Genomic DNA, 11,837 nt, shown 5'->3' with positions numbered 1-11,837 from the left:
GGGCTGCTGACCTATGGGGCCACGGGCGAGGCGCTGCTGCTGCACTCCATGGGCAGCACCACGTCGGGACAGGATGCGGCGCTCCGACCTGACAGTCCCCTCGACCCGAGTAGTAGTGGTCAATTCTGACACACCAATTTAGCCCAATATACGGGATGTCCTGGCTAATACGGGACACTTGGCAACCCTAACACCACCACATTGCGTAACATCGTGGTCTGGCATCTTCCTCAGCTCTGTCATTAATATCAAGCCAGGAGATCGCTGAGGGCAGCAGGAGGCGTGCTGGAGCCACGGCTGCCACATCTAGAGATGCGTTGCCAGTCTGAAGCCGCAGCGCGTGATTACATACACACTGCAGAGCAGAAACAGCACGCAACAAACAGAACTGAGGGATTCCACGGCCAAATGACCAGATCAAAGCTCCCAACCCTGGCACATCAAGTTGTGAATGTAATATTAGCTCCGTTTCTCCCTCCCCACCAACTCTGCCTGATCTCTGCCTAGTGCACTTATCAGTATCTGAAAGCTTTTACACATCCCTTTGTTTCTTTTCTCTTCCTCTCTAACTACTTTCATCAACATATCAACCCAATGCCGACACCACATCAGTCCTGCCTCCACTCAATCAGTGCTAGCCCCTCCGCCCTCCCCATCCCTCACAAACTCTCTCTGCAGCTTAAAACTCACTCGGTTTCTCTCTTTCCCTGTTCTAACAAAGGGACCTGAATAGTTAACCATCTCTTTCACTTGGATTCTGCATATCCTGCTGATCTTAGATGTCCGGCATCTATAATTTAAGGTTTTCAGCCAAGCACCTTCAATTTCAGATGCACCCAGGTATTGATTAAAGTGAAGGAAGCTGTTGTCGACAGTTGTAACAAGCACACTGGTTCAACAATGACCTCCTCGCAGTTTGGTTTACATCAGCACTACTCCACTCCAGAGCCTCGTCCAGACTGAATGCTGAATTCTAGGGATGGGATGAGACAAACTGCCCCTGACGTCAAAGTGGCTTTTGACAAATTGTGTCATCAAGGAGGAAAACTGAGGATTCCAAGGGAAAGCACTACAGTGATTGGAGTCATATCTCACAAAGGAACATAGCACAAGAACAGGCCCTTCAGCCCACAATGATGGATGTATTATCACATTTACAATCTTCACTATCTCAAAGGTATGGGTCAGACATTGGGCATCGGACTAACATCTACACCTCAATGATCAATCAAGGGTGAATGGAGGAACACCTCAAGGGAAATATACTAACTAAAAACTCACTTATTCCAATAAAATAAGTACAATCATTTCTTCATACTTTCAGAGCGAGGAATATTCTCACAAGCACCTTGTCGGTTTGTGTCCTTTGATTAAACTGTGGGTGTAAACTTTCAAAATCTTTTAGGTACAATGTGATGTATAATTTATTACAATGCAAACATGCCATGTGTGTGTTAGTCCAAGTGGTGCTGCAGTTTAGCTGGTAAATGGTAACTACAAAAAGATATGCAATGCTGTTTCGCCACCTGTTTTAAATCTGATATAGTATTTTCCGCCCTCACATTTTCTCACGATACTTGCACGGTTTTGAGCAACCCATCACACCGCCTACACAAACTTGTTCAGAAGTGATTTGAAAGTGTGTAAATTAATTATACAGAAATGCAGCAATAATCATCATCTGCTTGGCATCCTACCACTCAAATAAACTTCTGTCTCGTGTTTTTTCCAGCACCAAGAATATCCGTAACTTTGCCTGTCCTTTCCCTGGAGATATCAAACAGGAGTTTCCTGTCAAGTATTTCACTTTTTAACCTCCATAAACCTGAAGTTGCCGATCGTCATTTCCCCTTTCTCTCAGATTGTTTTCAGTCAACATTTCATCGTGGTGAGTCAAATCTCCACCAGCTGGTGGACTGGAGACATCTCGGCCTTCTCATTCTCAACGTTAAAAGTGTTTTCAACTCTACGATTTTTGAAGATCTCTTCCATTCTTTAATTCAGGGCTCATTTTTATTGCTCGAACAATAGTAGTTGAGGTATTTACTGCATTGGCCTGCACCGTCAGAAAAATATGACTCTTTACCTTTCTTTTCTCCGAGTTAAGCCTTCTTAAATTCTAACTTAGAATCAAAAAGCAGGGCTACTGTTCCAAACTTCTTATTCAGTAAATCTTGAGGAACAGCTTGGTCCATTCTACTACATCAGTGGGGCACAGTGCAAGGTTTTTATTTATTGGTTGCATTTTCAGGATGGGGAAGCTGCTCATATGTGCAGCATTTAGTCCCCATCCCTCTTGTCCTTGTGGAGATGATGGTGATTTGCCTTCTTGACATCTGGCAAATGGAGGGATCTCGGCTAAGTTTTGTCATCAAAGCCACTTATGACGTTCTATGCTCACCCCAGAACCTGAAGCAGTGGTTCGGAGAAGACCCGGCTTGCTCCCTTCGCCAAGCACCTGCATCATTAAGGCACATTTTATCAGGATGCACTACGAGCCTCGCCCAAGGACGTTACACTTGGCGGCATAACCATGTTCTCAGACTGCTGGCATCAATCCTGGAACAGAGGCGTAAGATCACAAATGTTTCCCCACAAACATCGGCAGGAAATGTCTACTTTACAACATTTGTACCAGCAGGCCAACCTCCAGAGCACCAGATAACATCAATGGATGCAAGCATTCTGCAGCCTGCTCGGGATTGGAATATGGATGTGGACTTGGAACAAAAGCTTGTGTTTCACCCAGACATTGTGGCTACAACACATGGTTCTGTGGTCCACAACAGCCGAGTTGGCATACTCTGTGGAATTGACAGTTCCATGGGAAGATGGTGTTGAAGCAGCTTATGAGAGGAAAAAGACCAAGTACTCTGAACGGGCAACTGAAGCTGCCCAGAATGGCTGGAAGACCAAGATTTTCCCTGCAGAAGTGGGATGCAGGGGATTTGTTGCTACATCTACGACCAGTCTATTAAAGAAAATGGGGGTGAGGGGTCGCTCCCTCCAACAAGCAATCAAGACATTATCAAATTTTGCAGAAAAAAGCAGCAATTGGCTTTGGATCAAAAGGAAGAAACAATTGGGCTGCAAGATGAAGAAAGGAGGGTCTGGAATTGACGGCGTGTAACTGGGACGCCAGGTATCACCGTTGACCCCTCTGGAGATGTTGTGGGCTTATCAATGAAACGTCAAAGAAGGAGGGTGCCCAGCTGATGACCCCGATGACGTGCCTACCCTACCCTCCACCACTCCAATCCCATTGCAAATATCAAGAGTGGTGACTTACTACAGGGATTGTATCATCAAGTCCTATTAGCTCTACTAATTGGACGGCTACAGTCCTGCTGGCTGCCATAGTGGTGTTGAAGAGGGAGTTCCAGGATTTGTCCAGTGAATAATGATACATTTAAAAAGCCGATCAGGTCTCATTGTTGCAAACATTGCTGAGGCAGGGACTCATCCATTCCGTTTTGGGTTCTATTCTTGACTTGAAAAGCTTTGTAAATATATCAAATATATCGCTCCAAAATTTATTCAACTTTGTACATCCTACAAATGAATGTGTTATATTAGCGTTTTGAAACAAACATTTATCGCATCTGGGAGAGACGTTTGGATAAAATTTATTCAACCTCGTTTTTGAATAATATAGTCTATGTAATAATTTGAATTGAATTAAATTATGTCTTGCATTAATAGAACAGTTATGTGTATTCATCAAATACTTTTCCCATCTATCCTTCGAGATCTTTATCATTAGCTCATGTTCCCAATCTTCCCTTAATGCTTCTGTTGAGGGTGATTCTCTATTTAATATATTATTATAAAAGTATGATATTAATTTTTGTGAATCAGCCTTAATATTCATTGCTTCTTCTAAAGGATCTAAAAATATAGTTTGAAATCTATGTGTATATTTCTTCATAAAGTCACATACCTGTATATATTTAAAATATTGATTATCCTTCAATTTAAATTTTAATTTTAATTGTTGAAATGATAACAGTTTGCCCACTTCATACATATCCCCTACTTTCCTAATCCCCAGTCTATCCCATTGTTGATATGTGTTGTCGATGAGAGAAGGTTTGAATGCGGGGTTATTCAATAGTGGGGTTAGTACTGATAAATTATTTAATTTCAAGGATACTTTTATTTGTTTCCAAATTCTTATTATATTGTGAATAATTGGGTTCTTATATACTATTCAATTTTATCGGTGAGAGCAGGATCGTTCCTATATCGTGCGGATAGCACTCCTTTTTCTCCATTCTTATCCACTCCAACTGCTGAGTGGAACTATCCAGCCAGTACATTATGTTCTTAATATGCACTGCCCAGTAGTAATACATAAAGTTAGGTAATGATAAACCCCCAACTTCTTTAGATTTGCACAAATGCTTTCGTTGAATTCTATGTGTTCTGTAGTCCCATATAAAATTAGTGATAGTGGAATCTAGTTTTTTGAAAAAATATTTTGGAATATATATTGGGATCGCTTGAAACAAATATATTAATTGTGGTAAGAAAGTCATTTTTATAGCGTTAATTCTACCTATCAATGAGAGCGTTTTCCAAAATTTAATCGTATCATTCAGTTTATTTAATAGTGGTATAAAATTGGCACTAAATAATGATTTGTGTCGTTTGTCTTTTTGCATTTGTCGTTTGTCTTTTTTGCGTTTGTCGTTTGTCTTTTTTGCGTTTGTCGTTTGTCTTTTTGCGTTTGTCGTTTGTCTTTTTACGTTTGTCGTTTGCCTTTTTGCGTCGTCTTTTTGCGTTGTCGTTTGTCTTTTTGCGTTGTCATTTGTCATTTGTCTTTTTGCATTGTCGTTTGTCTTTTTGCGTTGTCATTTGTCATTTGTCTTTTTGCATTGTCGTTTGTCTTTTTGCCTCAGCAACACAAGAGACAATCCATTAATTCACCAAGCCAGCTCTTTTTTTCAAAACTACAGTTGCGAGAAAGCCAACCTTGTCAACCCCAGTATAATAATGGAAGGGACCCTGCCAAAATTAGCACAAATCAGAAGTCTTTCCACAAAATTTGAGTTAATATGGACTGAAAAAAGCTGAATGCCAAAACATTTAAAACACTAATTCCACCAAGCTAGAATGGTTTGATCTATTAAATCTGACCTGAAGAACGTGTTCAAATAGTAATTTTTGTTTCCCTTCAGATTGTCTGTAACATTTCACTATATTCTACAACTTATATGATAATTTCTCCATTACCTGAAATATATCCTCCCAGTCAAAATACTCAAGCTAGCTTTACACTGCACAGAAGCTCAAATAAACATCACAATTTGTTTGCAGGAACTACTGTAACACAACTGTTTTTGCTGCAAACACACATACACCCATCAATGCTCTACCAAGAAATTCTAGATCTCACAAAACCTCCCAGTTAATAATGGAAGGGACCCTGCCAAAATTAGCACAAAATAGAAGTCTTTCCACAAAATTTGAGTTAATATGGACTGAAAAAAGTTGAATGCCAAAACATTTAAAACACTAATTCCACCAAGCTAGAATGGTTTGATCTGTTAAATCTGACCTGTAGATGGTTTATGCATGCAACCTATAATGTAGCTACCTCATCACCATTAACACGCCCTCTCATATCAGTATAATTATGATCTCCTCCCTTCTCCTCCTCCCATTGTGTCCTGGTACGCCTGAAGGCTGGGTGCAGCCAGTACTGGGACGTGTGTGCCATGTGCTATATTAAAGACTATAGTAAAGGTTACAGTGTGTCAGACTAGACTACTTTACATGGTGTCAGATAGTTAGTTAGACTCGCGCCTCCCATTTACCGGTTTTGTTTTATATTTTGCCCGGTATTCCCTGTCAGTTTGATGGCCTCCTCGTGGAGGAAACCCTCTCCCCTTGTCTTTGATGCGGACATTGCGGAGCGATGGGCTACTTTTGTGATGGACTACACTCACTTCGTCAATATTGCGCACAGAAATGACCCAGCTGCGGTCCGTGCGTCCCTCCTGCTTAACCTAGCAGGTCCCGATGCCATGAAGAGAGCTCAGGCTTTCGTTTATGATCCAGAGGTCCTGGATGTCAACGGCCAGATCGCCGTGCCAGCTGAATCTGCCGCCGACCCGGTATGTCTTTTACGTAAATTTGCCGAGATTTGCGACCTGCCCTCCAACCGCATATTGGAGCGGGCTAGGTTTTTCTCGCGGAAGCAACAGCCAGAAGAACCTGTCGAGTGTTTCATCGCTGACCTACACTATCTTGCTCAGCGGTGCCGTTTCGAAAATATGTGTGACCAGCTCACCAGGGACATTCTAGTTACTGGCATGTTAGACCAGAAGTTACGTGCTGATTTGCTGCAACGACCTGACCTGACCCTGACTCAGGCAATGCATGCGTGTCGCATCGCCGAGGTGGTAGCCCCTACACATGGGGTGAGGGGATCTGACAGCCGCGCTGTCAATCTGACTGGTGTTACGGGGCCACAACGTTTGCAGTTCCCGCCCTACGCCGCGGCCCGTCCGTCCTTGTCTTTTTGCGTTTGTCGTTTGTATTTTTGCGTTTGTCGTTTGTCTTTTTGCGTTTTTCGTTTGTCTTTTTGCGTTTTTCGTTTGTCTTTTTGCGTTTGTCGTTTGTCTTTTTGCGTTTGTCGTTCGTTTGCGTTTGTCGTTTGTCGTTTTTCGTTTGTCTTTTTGCGTTTGTCGTTTGTCGTTTGTCTTTTTGCGTTTGTCATTTGTCTTTTTGCGTTTGTCGTTTGTCTTTTTGCGTTTGTCGTTTGTCTTTTTGCGTTTGTCGTTTGTCTTTTTGCGTTTGTCGTTTGTCTTTTTGCGTTTGTCGTTTGTCTTTTTGCGTTTGTCGTTTGTCTTTTTGCGTTTGCGTTTGTCGTTTGTCTTTTTGCGTTTTTCGTTTGTCGTTTTGCGTTTGTCGTTTGTCGTTTGTCGTTTGTCGTTTGTCGTTTGTCTTTTTGCGTTTGTCTTTTTGCGTTTTTCGTTTGTCTTTTTGTCTTTTTGCTTTTTGTCGTTTGTCTTTTTGCGTTTGTCGCTTGTCTTTTTTGCGTTTGTCGTTTGTCGTTTGTCTTTTTGCATTTGTCGTTTGTCTTTTTGCTTTTTGTCGTTTGTCTTTTGTCGTTTGTCGTTTGTCTTTTTTTTTTGTTTTTTGTCTTTTTCCGTTTGTCGTTTGTCTTTTTGCATTTGTCGTTTGTCTTTTTGCGTTTGTCGTTTGTCTTTTTGCGTTTGTCGTTTGTCTTTTTGCATTTGTCGTTTGTCTTTTTGCGTTTGTCGTTTGTCTTTTTGCGTTTGTCGTTTGCCTTTTTGCGTTTGTCGTTTGCCTTTTTGCGTTTGTCGTTTGCCTTTTTGCGTTTGTCGTTTGTCGTTTGTCTTTTTGCGTTTGTCGTTTGTTGTCTTTTTGCGTTGGTCGTTTGTCTTTTTGCGTTTGTCGTTTGTCTTTTTTTGTGTCGACTTTTTGCGTTTGTCGTTTGTCTTTTTTTTGCGTTGTCTTTTTGCGTTTGTCGTTTGTCTTTTTACGTTTGTCGTTTGTCTTTTTGCGTTTGTTGTTTGTCTTTTTGCGTTTGTCGTTTGTCTTTTTGCGTTTGTCGTTTGCGTTTGTCTTTTTACGTTTGTCGTTTGTCTTTTTGCGTTTGTTGTTTGTCTTTTTGCGTTTGTCGTTTGTCTTTTTGCGTTTGTTGTTTGTCTTTTTGCGTTTGTCGTTTGCCTTTTTGCATTTGTCGTTTGTCTTTTTGTCGTTTGTCTTTTTGCGTTTGTCCTTTGTCTTTTTGCGTTTGTCGTTTGTCTTTTTGCGTTTGTCGTTTGTCTTTTTGCGTTTGTCGTTTGTCTTTATTTGTCGTTTGTCGTTTGTCTTTTTGCGTTTGTCTTTTTGCGTTTGTCATTTGTCTTTTTGCGTTTGTCGTTTGTCTTTTTGCGTTTGTCGTTTGTCTTTTTGCGTTTGTCGTTTGTCTTTTTGCATTTGTCGTTTGTCGTTTGTCGTTTGTCGTTTGTCTTTTTTTGTCTTTTGTCGTTTGTCGTTTGTCGTTTGTCTTTTTGCGTCGTGTTTTTGCGTTTGTCGTTTGTCTTTTTGCGTCATGTTTTTGCGTTTGTCGTTTGTCTTTTTGCGTCGTCTTTTTGCGTATTTCATTTGTCTTTTTGCGTTTTTCGTTTGTCTTTTTGCGTTTGTCGTTTGTCTTTTTGCGTTTGTCGTTTGTCTTTTTGCGTTTGTCGTTCGTCTTTTTGCGTTTGTGTTTTGCTTTTGTCGTTCGTCTTTTTGCGTCGTCTTTTTGCGTTTGTCGTTTGTCTTTTTGCGTCGTCTTTTTGCTTTTTGCATTTGTTGTTTGTCTTTTTTGCATTTGTTTGTCTTTTTGCGTCGTCTTTTATATCGGTGCAGAAATACCCGGTGTGTCATTTATTTCGAAAAAAAGTTTTGGTTGTTTGTCGTTTGTCATTTTGCGTTTGTCGTTTGTCTTTTTCGTTTGTTTCGTTTGTCGTTTGTCTTTTTGCGTTTGTCATTTGTCTTTTTTGTCGTTTGTCGTTTGTCTTTTTGCGTTTGTCGTTTGTCTTTTTGCGTTTGTCGTTTGTCTTTTTGCATTTGTCGTTTGTCTTTTTGCGTTTGTCGTTTGTCTTTTTGCGTTTGTCGTTTGTCTTTTTGCGTCGTTTTTGCGTTTGCCGTTTGCCTTTTTGCGTTTGTCGTTTGTCTTTTTGCGTTTGTCGTTTGTTTTTTGCGTTTTTGCGTTTGTCGTTTGTCGTTTGTCTTTTTGCGTCATGTTTTTGCGTTTGTCGTTTGTCTTTTTGCGTCGTCTTTTTGCGTATTTCATTTGTCTTTTTGCGTTTTTCGTTTGTCTTTTTGCGTTTGTCGTTTGTCTTTTTGCGTTTGTCGTTTGTCTTTTTGCGTTTGTTGTTCGTCTTTTCGCGTTTGTCGTTCGTCTTTTTTGCGTGTCTTTCGTCGTCTTTTTGCGTCGTCTTCTTGCGTTTGTCGTTTGTCTTTTTGCGTCGTCTTTTTGCATTTGTTGTTTGTCGCCGTTTGTCTTTTTGCGTCGTCTTTTATATCGGTGCAGAAATACCCGGTGTGTCATTTATTTCGAAAAAAAGTTTTGGTTGTTTGTCGTTTGTCATTTTGCGTTTGTCGTTTGTCTTTTTGCGTTTGTCATTTGTGATTTTGCGTTTATCGTTTGTGCTTTTGCGTTTGTCATTTGTCTTTTTGCGTTTGTTTTTTGTCTTTTTGCGTTTGTCGTTTGTCTTTTTGCGTTTGTCGTATGTCGTTTGTCTTTTTGTCTTGTTTGTCTTTTTGCATTTGTCGTTTATCTTTTTGCGTTTGTCGTTTGTCTTTTTGCGTTTGTCGTTTGTCTTTTTGCGTCGTCCTTTTGCGTTTGTCTTTTTGCGTTTGTCGTTTGTGTCTTTTTGCGTTTGTCGTTTGTCTTTTTGCGTTTGTCGTTTTTGCGTTTGTCGTTTGTCTTTTTGCGTTTGTCGTTTGTCGTTTGTTTTTTTGCGTTTACCTTTTTGCGTCGTCTTTTTGCGTTTGTCATTTGTCTTTTTGCGTTTGTCGTTTGTCTTTTTGCGTTTGTCGTTGTCATTTGTCTTTTTGCGTTTTTGTTTGTCGTTTTGTCTTTTTTTGTCGTTTGTCTTTTTGCGTTTGTCGTTTTTTTGCGTTTGTCGTTTGTCGTTTTTCTTTTTACGTTTGTCTTTTTACGTTTGTCGTTTGTCTTTTTGCGTTTGCGTTTGTCTTTTTGTTGTTGTTTTTATTGTCAGTCGTCTTTCGCCCTCCGTCGCCCTCCGCCCTCCGCCCTCTATCGTCCATCGTCCATCGTGGATTTGTTGCGTTTTTCTTTTTGCGTTTGTCGTTTGTCTTTTTGCGTTTGTCGTTTGTCCTTTTTTGTCGTTTTTCTTTGTGCGTTTGTCGTTTGTCTTTTTGCGTTTGTCGTTTGTCGTTTGTCTTTTTTTTTTTTGCGTTTTGCGTTTGTCTTTTTGCGTTTTTCGTTTGTCTTTTTGCATTTCTTGTTTGTCTTTTTGCGTTTGTGTTTTTGAATTTTTGCGTTTCTCGTTTGTCTTGTGTTTCTTTTTTGCGTTTGTAGTTTGTCTTTTTGCATTTGTCGTTTGTCTTTTTGCGTTTGTCGTTTGTCTTTTTGCGTTTGTCCTTTGTCTTTTTGCGTTTGTCGTTTGTCTTTTTGCGTTTGACGTTTGTCTTTTTGCGTTTGTCGTTTGTCTTTTTGCGTCATCTTTTTGCGTTGTCGTTTGTCTTTTTGCGTTTGTCGTTTGTCTTGTCTTTTGTCTTTTTGCGTTTGTCGTTTGTCGTTTTTTGCGTTTGTCGTTTGTCTTTTTGCGTCATCTTTCTGTGTTGTCGTTTGCCTTTTTGCGTTGACGTTTGTCTTTGCTGCATTTGTCGTTTGTCTTTTTGCGTTTGTTGTTTGTCTTTTTTTGCGTTTGTCGTTTGTCTTTTTGCGTTTGTCTTTTTGTTTGTCTTTTTGCATTTGTTTGTTTGTCTTTTTGCGTTGTCTTTTTGCGTTTGCGTTTGTCTTTTAGCGTTTGTTGTTTGTCTTTTTTGCGTTTGTCGTTTGTCTTTTTGTGTTTGTCGTTTGTCTTTTTGCGTTTGTCGTTTGTCTTTTTGCGTTTTCGTTTGTCTTTTTGCGTCGTCTTTTTTTGTTGTCTTTTTGCTTTTGTGCCGTCGTTTATCTTTTTGCGTTTGTCTTTTTGCGTTTGTCTTTTTCTTTTTGCGTTTGTCGTTTGTCTTTTTGCGTTTGTCGTTTGTCTTTTTGCATTTGTCGTTTGTCTTTTTGCGTTTGCGTTTGTCATTTGTCTTTTTGCGTTTGTTGTTTGTCGTTTGTTTTTTTTTTTTTGCGTTTGTCGTTTGTCTTTTTGCGTTTGACGTTTGTCTTTTTGCGTTTGTCGTTTGTCTTTTTGCGTCATCTTTTTGCGTTGTCGTTCGGTTGTCTTTTTGCGTTTGTTCGGTTGTCTTTTTGCTTTTGTCGTTTGTCTTTTTGCGTTTGTCGTTTGTCTTTTTGCGTCATCTTTCTGCGTTGTCGTTTGTCTTTTTGCGTTGACGTTTGTCTTTTTGCGTTTGTCGTTTGTCTTTTGGCGTTTGTCGTTTGTCTTTTTGCGTTTGTCGTTTGTCTTTTTGCGTTTGTCCTTTGTCTTTTTGCATTTGTCGTTTGTCTTTTTGCGTTTGTCGTTTGTCTTTTTGCGTTTGTCGTTTGTCTTTTTGCGTTTGTCGTTTGTCTTTTTACGTTTGTCGTTTGCCTTTTTGCGTCGTCTTTTTGCGTTGTCGTTTGTCTTTTTGCGTTGTCATTTGTCATTTGTCTTTTTGCATTGTCGTTTGTCTTTTTGCGTTGTCATTTGTCATTTGTCTTTTTGCATTGTCGTTTGTCTTTTTGCCTCAGCAACACAAGAGACAATCCATTAATTCACCAAGCCAGCTCTTTTTTTCAAAACTACAGTTGCGAGAAAGCCAACCTTGTCAACCCCAGTATAATAATGGAAGGGACCCTGCCAAAATTAGCACAAATCAGAAGTCTTTCCACAAAATTTGAGTTAATATGGACTGAAAAAAGCTGAATGCCAAAACATTTAAAACACTAATTCCACCAAGCTAGAATGGTTTGATCTATTAAATCTGACCTGCAGAACGTGTTCAAATAGTAATTTTTGTTTCCCTTCAGATTTTCTGTAACATTTCACTATATTCTACAACTTATATGATAATTTCTCCATTACCTGAAATATATCCTAAAATCCTCCCAGTCAAAAATACTCAAGCTTTAGCTTTTCCCCACACTTCCCACAGAAGCTCAAATTCATAAACATCACAATGTTGTTTGCAGGAACTACTGTAACACAACTGTTTTGCTGCAAACACACATACACCCA

This window comes from Leucoraja erinacea, chromosome 10 (assembly GCF_028641065.1).
Source record: "Leucoraja erinacea ecotype New England chromosome 10, Leri_hhj_1, whole genome shotgun sequence".
NCBI classification, from domain to species: domain Eukaryota; kingdom Metazoa; phylum Chordata; class Chondrichthyes; order Rajiformes; family Rajidae; genus Leucoraja; species Leucoraja erinaceus.
The sequence above is the reverse complement of the archived record's forward strand: the minus strand, read 5'-3'. Positions refer to the sequence as shown.